Genomic DNA, 11,487 nt, shown 5'->3' on the forward strand with positions numbered 1-11,487 from the left:
GCCTGCTGTGTGTGTGTGTGTGTGTGTGTGTGTGTGTGTGTGTGTGTGTGTGTGTGTGTGTGTGTGTGTGTGTGTGTGTGTGTGTGCGTGCGTGCGTGCGTGCGTGCGTGCGTGCGTGCGTGCGTGCGTGCGTGCGTGCGTGTGTGTGTGTGTTTAAATCCCTCCCTTTCCAGTTTCCAGACTCTGTTTAGACTTCACCAAGGGTGTGCTGGCTGAAATTTTAAGTCTTGCAATCACCTTACAATGGAAATAGACAATCATTTACATGAACCCTAACCCCTGGTCCTAGCATTTTCGGTGTGTATAGATGATAGTGTGACCATGACTTTAGGGTACGTTTACACGACAACTAAAAATGGAAATTTGTACTAAAAATGGAAAAGCTTTTCCTTTGCATTTTTCAAAAACAGGCCACACCATTGTCCTTGTTCACATGGACCTGTGAAAACGACTAAAAGCGCTGTATTATTCATGCCAGGCAAGTAGTTGGAGATGTTACTTTGTAGAGAAACACTATAAGCGCCTATATCAGATATGCGCATAACGTTTGTGAAGACGTCACTGTTTTCACAAATTCACGTTTTTGTGGTTTAGACAACGTTATCTCACGACCAATTCGTACGAATTCGTACGAGTGATTAAAAAGTGGCTAATTCGTATGAATTCGTACGACCTCACTCATACGAATTTGTGCGATTTGTCTAAACCCACGTGATGGGTAGGTTTAGGGGGTGGGGTCAGGGGTAGGTCATTCGTACAAATTCATACGTATTGGGCAACTCGTAAAATATGTACGATTTAGCAAAAATCATACTAATTCGTACGAGTGAGGTGGTATGAGTTCGTACGAATTAGCCACCTCGTAAAATTCCTACGAATAGCCGTGAGATCGGGCTGGGTTTAGACAGAGACTATAATGGTATAATTTTTAAAAGTTCGCATTTTCAGGCCCCCAAACGCTGTTGTCGTATAAATGAACACGAAGTATTTCATTTTTAGTTGAAAACTGTGTTGTGTAAATGGCCTCTTAGTTTGCACTAACCAGATACAGTCTTACCAGCAGTGATGAGCATGAGAAAAAATGTAAAAATTCAATCAACAACCAATAGTATCAAAAAGATATTTAGTTTGAGGCATGAAAAAAAAGTAGATATGTATAACCAAAATAATCTTGAAACAAATGTGATGTAATGTGTACTTTCGGATGGACAGAAATTTTATAAGAATGCAAGTTAGTAAAATAAATAACGGTTTGGTCAATTTTAAATGTTTGTTAGACAGACTCTTTGACTTGGTTGGGCAGAATAAGCTGCTTTATTGAGCAGACTACATGCCGATAGGATCTAGCAGACCCCCGGCCCACAGTCTGGACAGGAACAGCGGAGTAACCCATCAGCACAGGCTCTGTTTGCTGGGATATTGCATGGAATATATACCCCTTCTTGTGAAAGTTTTGTTTCCTTCATGTTTTAGTAATAGAAAAAGTTTCTCATTGTTCAATATTCTTCTTATAACTATTTCTCTGTTGTTGTTGTTGTTGTTGTTGTTGTTGTTGTTGTTGTTGTTGTTGTTGTTGTTGTTGTTGTTGTTGTTGTTGTTGTTGTTGTTGTTGTTGTTGTTGTTGTTGAAAGAAATAATCTTGAGATTATTAGTATTCCCTCGTTAAAAAATCTTACTCAAGACTATTTATGTAAGAGTGTTGAATGAGATTCGTTCTCAACATACTGTGATGGTACCATGGTATAATAATGGTATTGAATGGAAAAATTAGGGTAGGGTCTACTGGAAAAAAAAAAAAAGTAAGTCACATAACATAAGTCTTATTGAGCTTCATAGAAAATCAAACCATTATTTCTCTGTTTTAATTACAATTGTTGATTAATTGAACTGGGTGTTTATTGATGACCTGAGCAACCCTGTGAAAGGCTACATTAGTGGTCAGGGGGGCAACAAGGTTGCAGACACTGCTGAGTGATTGAACAACCGTCACCATTCACACACCGTCAACAAACACACACTCATGTCTACCTGGACAGCAATGCTGAGTCACTGAGTTTCCCTGAGGATAACATGGTCTCGCCACCACCAGGGTTGGCCGTCCGTTCATCATAGAGTGTCCCGGCAAACAGGAACTGGTTCAGTGGAGCATCGTGTTTATGTGGAATCCAGCACGTTGTCAAAGCTCCGTCAGCCCAAAATGAGCTGGATGAGGTGAAGTGACGTTCTGCCAGATTAGTATGGAGAAACCGGGATTCTGTGAGTGAATGTAAAACAATTTTCACGTGAAGGTGAGGAGTGAGGAAGAGAAAAAGAATAAGTGGTGGACAGGAAGGAGAAGGGAAGGACTTGACAAGCAGTCAAGACAAACTTTGGTTTTCAAGAGCAAAAACCTTGTCTGAAAAAAAAAAAAAAAAAATATATATATATATAGATATAGATATAGATATATAGTGTAGATATATATAGGCTTTATATTCACTGCAGTTCTGTAGTTTAGGGTCGTTAAGATTTTTAAATGTTCTTGAAAGAATTATGCTCACTAAGGCTGTATTTTTTTTTATAAAAAAAACAGTAATATTGTGAAATATTATTACAATTTAAAATAACTGTTTTCTATATTAATATATTTTAAAATGTCATTTATTCCTGTGATTGCAAAGCTGAATTTAGCTATTACCCCGTTTTGGTGCTCAAGAAACATTTTTTATTAATATCAATATAAGATATGATGAATCTTTCGAAACATTATAAATCTCTTGACTGCCACTTTTGATCAATTTAATGAGTCCTTGTTGAATAAAATAAAATAAATAAAATAAAATAAAATTACTGACCCCAAACTTTTGAATGGTAGTGTAATTTCATTGCTTTATGATCTAAACAGCAGTAAGTGATAGATACAGTATATGTGTCTTTTATTTTGAAGTGTTTTATTTTGTAGTTTCCTGTGTGTTTCCTGTTTCCTCCCTATACAGGCATTTATTGTATATTTTTTTATTATTATTATTAAATTAGGAATATATCAAAATTAAATTCATACCTTATCTGACTGCATCTTATAACTGCAAGCAGAAGATCATTCATCCCTGCTATCACTCAATGTGAGATTAAGTCATTAAGTTTGACAAATGTCTATCAGTCCACTTGTTTTGACTGGACAAAGTCAGGACTGTATATCATGAGACCATTCTATACTGCAAAAAGAGAATCTACAAAAAGGCAGGGGTAATAGTGTATTTTAGACATACGGAAGAAGTGTTTTTATGTCTCTCGATACTAATTACAGTAACATCTGGCATTTGAACAGTAATTTAGGCCAATCTATGTGACTCAATGGTTTCTGGCTGAAGACTGTGTTTGTCTAGAGACTCCATGGAAACATATCTATTATGTTTAAAAGAAATCTTGCACAAAACATTCCCTAAAAGGGTTGACAGTGTCTCTCAGGCTTTATTCCTCTGACCGTAAATGTACTCCCACCTGGTTCTGGCAGAACATTAAAATATCTCATCCACAATGTACCTCAAATGAGAAGCGCTGACATAAGACATTGATATGACTTTTATATAACCGTTTAATATTATGGAACTGAAGGGTCCCAAGTTTAGTTTCCAGAGTAAAGTGCAGAGACTATTAGGAAGCCAATTGTAGGGTGATATACCTGAAATCACTGCACTGCTGTTTGAGCGGCCCAACCAGTCAAGCAATGGGTAGAGTTTGCTTGACATGTTGGCATTTGTTGCATGCTGTCTATATAATAAAAACTCAACTTTTCTTCAATGTGCATACAATTATGAACTTACAGTGAAAGAGATGCTGTTTAATATTTAGTTCACCCAAAAAGTAAAATTCTGTCACCAATTATCACTCTCACATTGTTCCAAACCGATAAAGCTTTTATTAATCTTTGGAATACAAGTGAAGATAGTTTTAATGAAATCTGAGATCAAGGAAGTTCCTCAAGGAAATATAATTGAGCTTCTGTTTACCATATTTGAGTGCTCTGTATGTTCGCTACCAAATGTTTATATGGGAATAAAAGCCTAAATTAAATCTCTTCATCATATGAAGTGATTGTGTCTCTCCATTCAATGCATATGGATATATTTTGGGTGAATATACTTTCAATAGGTGGACTGAAATCTCTCAGATATAATATCTTGTATATGTATAATACACAAATATCTTGTGTTTCAAAGATGAACGGAAGTATTTTGGGTTTTGAAAGACATGAGAGTAATTAATGACAGAATTTTCATCTTTTGTAGAACTACCTCTTTAAAATCAGAAAATTCGTTCAAAAATGCAGGTATATTGGGATTAGGATAATCTAATAGTCATTTTAGCCGAATTGCAGGTAGTAGTGTCAGAATGCTCTTTTTTTTTGTCTTTTCTTTATAATACTGTATATAGCCAGGCAGGCAGAATCTACATTCACAGAACTTTAGAAGCAACAGCACAGAGACTCCTCTGGTGATTTAATGGTCAACGAATGTGTGAATGCCCCTTGACTGTCCAGGTGAATGGATCTCTGATCCTTCCTTCCTGAAAGAACATGGAAAATCACTCCACCTCAGACAAATGTGGGCGTCGGACAAGATTCCAAAGTCTCATCACAATGCCAGGTCTGGCTTGAAGCTCATGCTGACCAAACACTTGTTCATTGTTCGCATGTTCATTGGAAAGCATGGTCTGCCCTTATCTTACATGAAATAATTCCTCTACATGGAGATTTGAAGAACAAATAGAGAATATTTGTTTCTTGATATCTTATTATTGCTGCGCTTCTCATAACTTCTCATATCTAAAAAATATCTAAAAAGTTTCCAAATAAATTATATTTGTGATAAATTCTTGCCTTTCTTTCTTGTCTTGTATAGCCTAGCCATCAGCATAATGGCTAGTCCACATTACAGCTTATTCTGAATCACCATCTTAGACAAGAAGAGGTCATCTGTCATACTGTTGAAAAGTTTGGGGTTGGTAAGATTTATTAATCAATAAGATTTTGAATATATTATTACAATTTAAAAAAAATGCAGGCAGTTTTGTTTTTTCACTGTTAGCTAAATTTTGAAATGTATTTTTTCTTTTTTTAAATGTTATATACTGTTGAGTAGTGGGCAAATGGACAAAAGAACCTACGACTAAGATGATGATAATGTATGGGAGGTATCAAAAACACTGAAAACCATTTTATTTGCTGATGATACTAGTTTAATTTGTTCTGGAGAAAATCTGCAAGAACTCTTGAATACAGGGGAAAATGAATTAAAAAAGATGAAGAGCTGGTTTGATGCAAATAAACTAACACTGAACTTAAGTAAAACTAAATTTATCATTTTTGGTAATCGTGCAGCAAGTACAAATAAAAAACTTATGATAAATGATATTGAAATAGAAAGAGTAAATGAACTAACATTTTTGGGAGTAATAATCAATGAAAAATTATGTTGGAAGCCACATATACATTATATCAAGGCAAAAATATCCAAATCAATTGCTATATTGTGTAAAATCAATGACCTATTAAATCAACAAACATTGTACACGTTGTATTGTTCCTTCATACTTCCATACATTTCTTATTGTTTGGAAGTATGGGGAAACACTTACAAAACCAACACTGAATCTATATTTATCCTTCAAAAGAGAGCCATAAGAATTGTTAATAAAACCACTTAAAAACCATATTATAGAGCACCAACTACTCCATTGTTAATTAGATTAAAAGCATTAAAATTGAGAGATATTGTTGATTTTAAAACTGCACAAATTATGTATAAAATAAATAATCAACAGCTATCGACCAGTATTCAAGGGTTGTTCCAAATGAGAGAGAGCAAACATCATTTAAGAGGAACATTTGTATTTAAAAAGAAACATATAAGAACAAATTCTAAATATCACTGCATCACTACAAAAGGAGTGAATGTATGGAACAGTTGCAGTGAAGAGATGAAATCATGTACAACAATGAGTAAATTTAAAAAACTATTTAAACTGAAGATATTACATGAATATGAAAAGGCCTCGAGGTGATAGTATTGTACAATAGTATCGTATTGCATGCATGTAGGTATGCATTTGTTTCTATGTGAATGCATCTGTATATAATTTGGGAATGCTTTACCTGAGAAATTATTTAAACGAACAGTTAATCACTCTCATAGCAGAAGATAAATTCAAATAATGGTCAACAAGGTATGGTCCATCTCACATTTGACTAAGACTGATTTAGTCACTTACTGCAGATAACTGCAAGACTACAATAAATTACAATCATATTCATGAATTTCCTCTCAGGCAATGTGAAAGAGTAATTTGAGGGCAGGAGAAGCATGTAGCCCATCTGGGAGTTTTTGGAGAATGTCAGGTCATTTATCAGCAAGGTGGTCTGGGATATATCTGTGCTTGCGCACTTACATCACTGCCCTTTCATACCAAGAACAATAACTATAAAGTTAACCATAACGATAACTACATTAGAGTCCACACCAACGAACGATAACGCTGTGTTTATCATCAGCACGCGCTGAGTTGTGTCATCTGCCGCTTTAAATGTTCGAGCTCTTTAAAGCAGAATGGAGCAGAGTGGAATCTGATTGGCCGTCAGTGTTTTTATCATTTTTAATAATTTTTATCATTCTCCTGCGAAATATAACTGATACTTTCATTTCTCCAAGAGCTGCTGGATGCAGGCCGTGCTCCATCCACGCTCAAGATCTATATGGCAGCCATCGCATCCTTCCATGCACCGGTGGTGGGCAGTCGATAGGGAAAAGCGACATGATTGTCTGCTTCCTAAGGGCAGCAAAAAGGCTTAACCCTCCACGACCCCCTACAGTGCCCCCCGGGACCTAGCAACGGTCCTTCGGGCCCTCAAGGGACGCCCATTCGAGCCATTACAAATGGCCAAATTCAAACCAAGACATGGCTATGTGCCCAAAGTGCTTTCAACCCTGTTCAAAGCACAAGTAATCACGCTCTCTGCTCTGCCCACATTGGAAGACGAGCAGAAATTACACCTACTCTGTCCGGTAAGGCTCTGATGAAATATGTTGAGTGCTCTGCCCAGTACAGACAGTCGGAGCAGCTCTTTGTGGGCTTCGGTGGTCGCACCAAACGGTCACGAGGCAAAGATTATCCCGATGGCTAGTGGATGCTATCACTTTAGCATACGCCTCTATGGGCCTGCAATGCCCCATAGGCATCAGAGCTCACTCCACTAGGAGCATGGCCTCCTCCTGGGCATGGTCCAGTGGAGTATCTATTGGCGATATATGTATGGCGGCCGGCTGGTCCTCGCCGTCTACCTTCACCAGGTTTTATAAATTGGAAGTCCCTGCACTGCAGGCACATATCCTTTCTGTGTGATTGAGGCCTCGGTGAGCCCGGCCCATCATAATTAGGGCTTTTGCCCGTTCATCACATCATGTCAAAAGACCCTTGCTTCGGACCCTTATGCAAGCGTCCCAACTTGGGTATCAGAACATGTCGTTGCGCTTATCATTGCACGGCGTGATTGGATTAGTTCCCCATAACGTACAGCTACGCAATACGACTGACTGTTCGAAAGGGAACGACTCAGTTACTAATTTAGCCTCGGTTCCCTGAGATAAGGGAAAGAGTATTGCGTAAGTGGCCGTGCTATGGCGTACGTACACGACTTGGTGTTCGTCACTTCAGTCGATAAACCTGAATCCATGGCAAAATCGAGCGTCTGTTATAGGCAGATGCCCTGCCCATTCTGGTGGGCTCTGTGCTCAGCATGGCGGGCTTCGCACCGAATGGTTCGTGCAGTTACGTCGCTCTGCCATTGGTTCGTGCAGTTACCACAGACCAAGCCAATGGCGTGCGAGTAAGTCTCAGCACTATGCTGGCTGTGCAGTAGCACTGCATTATTATATAAAGGGCTTCAGTATTCTGAGAAAAAGGAGTTTCCCCATAATGTATACATACGCAATACTCGTTCACTTATCTCAGGGAACCAAGGTTACGTTAGTAACAGAGTCGTTCTTTTTGCCACTCAATTTTTAGAAGTACATCATTATTGTTATACTTATCCCCCTTGGTGTGAACGGGCCTTTAGAATGTTTGAATTTTTGTTAAATTAACCAGGTAGACACTATATGTGATGTCTCTGGTATTATTGGAAGATTCAAATAACTAACTTCTTACTTAGGAGGTATTAACAATGTTCAACGCAACTTGAAATACATGATAACTGTTTAACAACAAATGCAACTAAAAGAAAGTTTCTCAATACAAATTATCAATGTTGGCAGTGCCAAATAGAAATTAAAACTCAGTTTTCCAAAATTTTTGAAATTTTAAGTTTGTAAGTTTTGATGAAAGATTTTATATATATATATATATATATATATATATATATATATATATATATATATATATATATATATATATATATATATATATATATATATATATATATATATAATTGTGGTTAATTGTTAATTTAGTTTAGGATCCAATTCTCACTATTAACAAGTTGCTTATTAGCATGAATATTACTATAAAGGATATTTTTTTTTTAGTACTTATAAAGCACTTTTAAACAAGGAGTTTAAAGATGCAAACGTTGTAGTTAATAGTAAGTTAATACAAAGAATTGGACCCTAAGCTAAAGTGTGACCTTATTCATTTAACTATATTGACACTCCCAGTTTTCAAAGTGCTTTATCTATTTTATATTTTTGTTTTAGATCCACAACTGTGACAGGGTTAGAGTTTGAGCTTTATGAGTTGAACATTAATTCTAATGACGTCTATTGTAACATCTACACATGGAATGGAAGGCAAATTGCTTAGTGAACAAAATATCTTGTTGCACTTAACAAAATAGAAGGCTTGCAAACCTTTGGAGAATGCTGGGCAGCCCTGTCAGTGAAGTCCTGTTTTGCATCAGTTTTGAGGGGAAAAGTTCAGCAAAGTGCTACGGAGTAGATGTACTGCACACACCAATCACACTGACTTTATATCAAACTAACTCTACACAGATCCGCTCTCCTATGCAACTATATGCTAGAGCAAGGCTTTCTCAAGGACGTTTTGTTTAAATAGTGAATCCTCTGTTGATTCTTCAGCATATACATAAAAAAAATGCAGTAGAAAAAAACAGCTGGAGGCAAAAACTTGAGGTCGTATCTCTGTCTTGATGAGCTCACCTGTCTGTCATTGAGTCACTGCTTGTTATGTCAATTAACTTCTGAATCATGAGGTTTTTGAACTTGTCAAATGATCAACGTGCCTTTGCTCCATGCCTGCGGTGTTTGTGTGAGTGCTTGTTTGCTTCTGATTCAGACGGTCCCTTACAACACTGCTTTACTGTAACTGGATATGGGGTGTGAGACAGCTTCGTACAGAGAAGACCTTGTGAGTGTGCAACACTGAACAAAAAAATGGTGTAGAAACTGTTTTCACTCAGAAATTGCTAGTAAATTTTTCAAAGAAGTAAATTTAATTAAACATGAAGTTTTGAAATGGAAAGACTGAAATTGTATTTTCTTGTAAAAACTTATACTCCAAAAATCTTTGTTGACAAGTGCAACATTGCACACATTGTAGGAAACCTGAGTAAACACACAATTCATTTTATTTTTTGAGTTAATATAAAAAATATAGACTCATGTCACCACTTCATAAGTTCTTGGTTGTTTTGAAATTCACTTTAAACACAGCATTGTGAACCTGTACTTTCAATATATGTGGGTTAAGTCCTGCTTGTTCTCTTATCTGATTACCTAAATTTCTAACAATTTCTTAAAGGGGGCAATTACTTTTTCACAGCTACTAGGTAATTGGTGACTTGTTCTATTAAATAAATGAAAGGATTTTTTTTCAGGTTCCTTGTCTATTATTTATTTGTATTACGTGGAATGATTGAAATATTATAATATGATTTGCTTGATTCTGATTGGTCAATTGCGCATGAAGTCATAAAGGTGGAAAATGTCATTACACAGTGTATACAGTAGAAGACAAATATAGTGAAAATGTTCTTATTTTGCAGTCTTTTCTAATTTAATATAACTTTTTTCATTTTTAATGAAAAGTTGTAAATGTTGAAAAATGTATGTGAGTTTATGAATGTCTTGGTACTTGGTTTGTCCTCTTTTCCTTTTAGTACAGCAGCACAATTATCAGAGCCGGTCAGAGCCTTTTGGGGGCCCTAAGCAGAATTTGATTTGGGGGCCCCCTCCCACTACGCGAAGTCACCTGTGCTTGACGATTATTGACACAAATGTCACGCAATAATGATACATTATAAATGAATACAATGAGGTTATGTATTAATACAAAATAAATACTTAATAAAAAATAGATGTCTACTTAAAAAAGTTTTAACTTTTACTTTACTCTTTTACTAACTCTTTGAAACTTCTTAAAACAAACTGTCTCAAAACATATAAAATAAATTATCTGCTAAAATAATGACAAAACTGAGAAATCAGGAATATAATAAGAGCAAGGGTTCAACAATGACAATTATTGTTGAAAACTGTAAAAATATTATTATTTCTCAACTGAATGGGTCGTGCGCACTAGTACTGGAGCGTCGCGGGTTTTTGGAGTTAGTGATCTGATGTCTGGTATAATAAAGTGGAGAACAGTTCAAACTGCTATGTTTATTATTTATTCAAACTGCTACCCTTACACCTAGAAGGTTAAGTTCCCCTGCGGCTATTTTCTCCAACTTAAACCGATACCGTGACTATGCGCAGTTGCGCACGACTTGTCTATGCACTCGCGAGGTGCCTAGATTATGCGCATGTCTTAAACGCTGGCAGACACAGCAGCAGTTGTTGGCAGGTATATTGATCATGAAATCAGAATTTTCTTGTCTTGAATTATTCATTCATTCATTTATTATGTCACTTGTTTAAGTCATCTAAAAAAATACAAAAAAATAAACTCGATTGGGGGGCCCCCTGGTGGCCAGGCTTATGCCTCGGGCCGGCCCTGACGATTATAATGATTATTACTAAAAATCCTTCTGATGTGTTTCCCAGATGTGAAAAGGAAAGAGTTGGATGACAAAACTGAACAAACTTGCATCAGTAGACCGCTGACATTGTGGGCAATGAGAGTTTTATAATGAGTCGCATGCCTGGACATGGACAACACTGGACATCAGTTCCTGTAAATGAACGTTTCATAGTACTAATTCATTTTTTAGCCAGCAGCTATTTCCCTTTCTACTCAGTGACTTCCAGAATCACCTAGACGAAAACATGCACCAGCAGCAATCACATATTTTCCACCCATAAAAAAACAAGGCATGATGGGTAAGCAGTGTGCCCAGAATGGCTGTGCTCTCGTTTCTCTTTATTCAGCGTGGAGGATAAATATTAAGCTAAGCAAATTAAAAAAACATAAGGGAAAAGAAAGTACATTTGTTACATGTGTAGCAGATAGATAGATAGATAGATAGATAGATAGATAGATAGATAGATAGATAGATAG

Source organism: Siphateles boraxobius, unplaced genomic scaffold (assembly GCF_051911475.1).
Source record: "Siphateles boraxobius isolate OS27281-9 unplaced genomic scaffold, OSU_SipBor_1 53, whole genome shotgun sequence".
NCBI classification, from domain to species: Eukaryota; Metazoa; Chordata; class Actinopteri; order Cypriniformes; family Leuciscidae; genus Siphateles; species Siphateles boraxobius.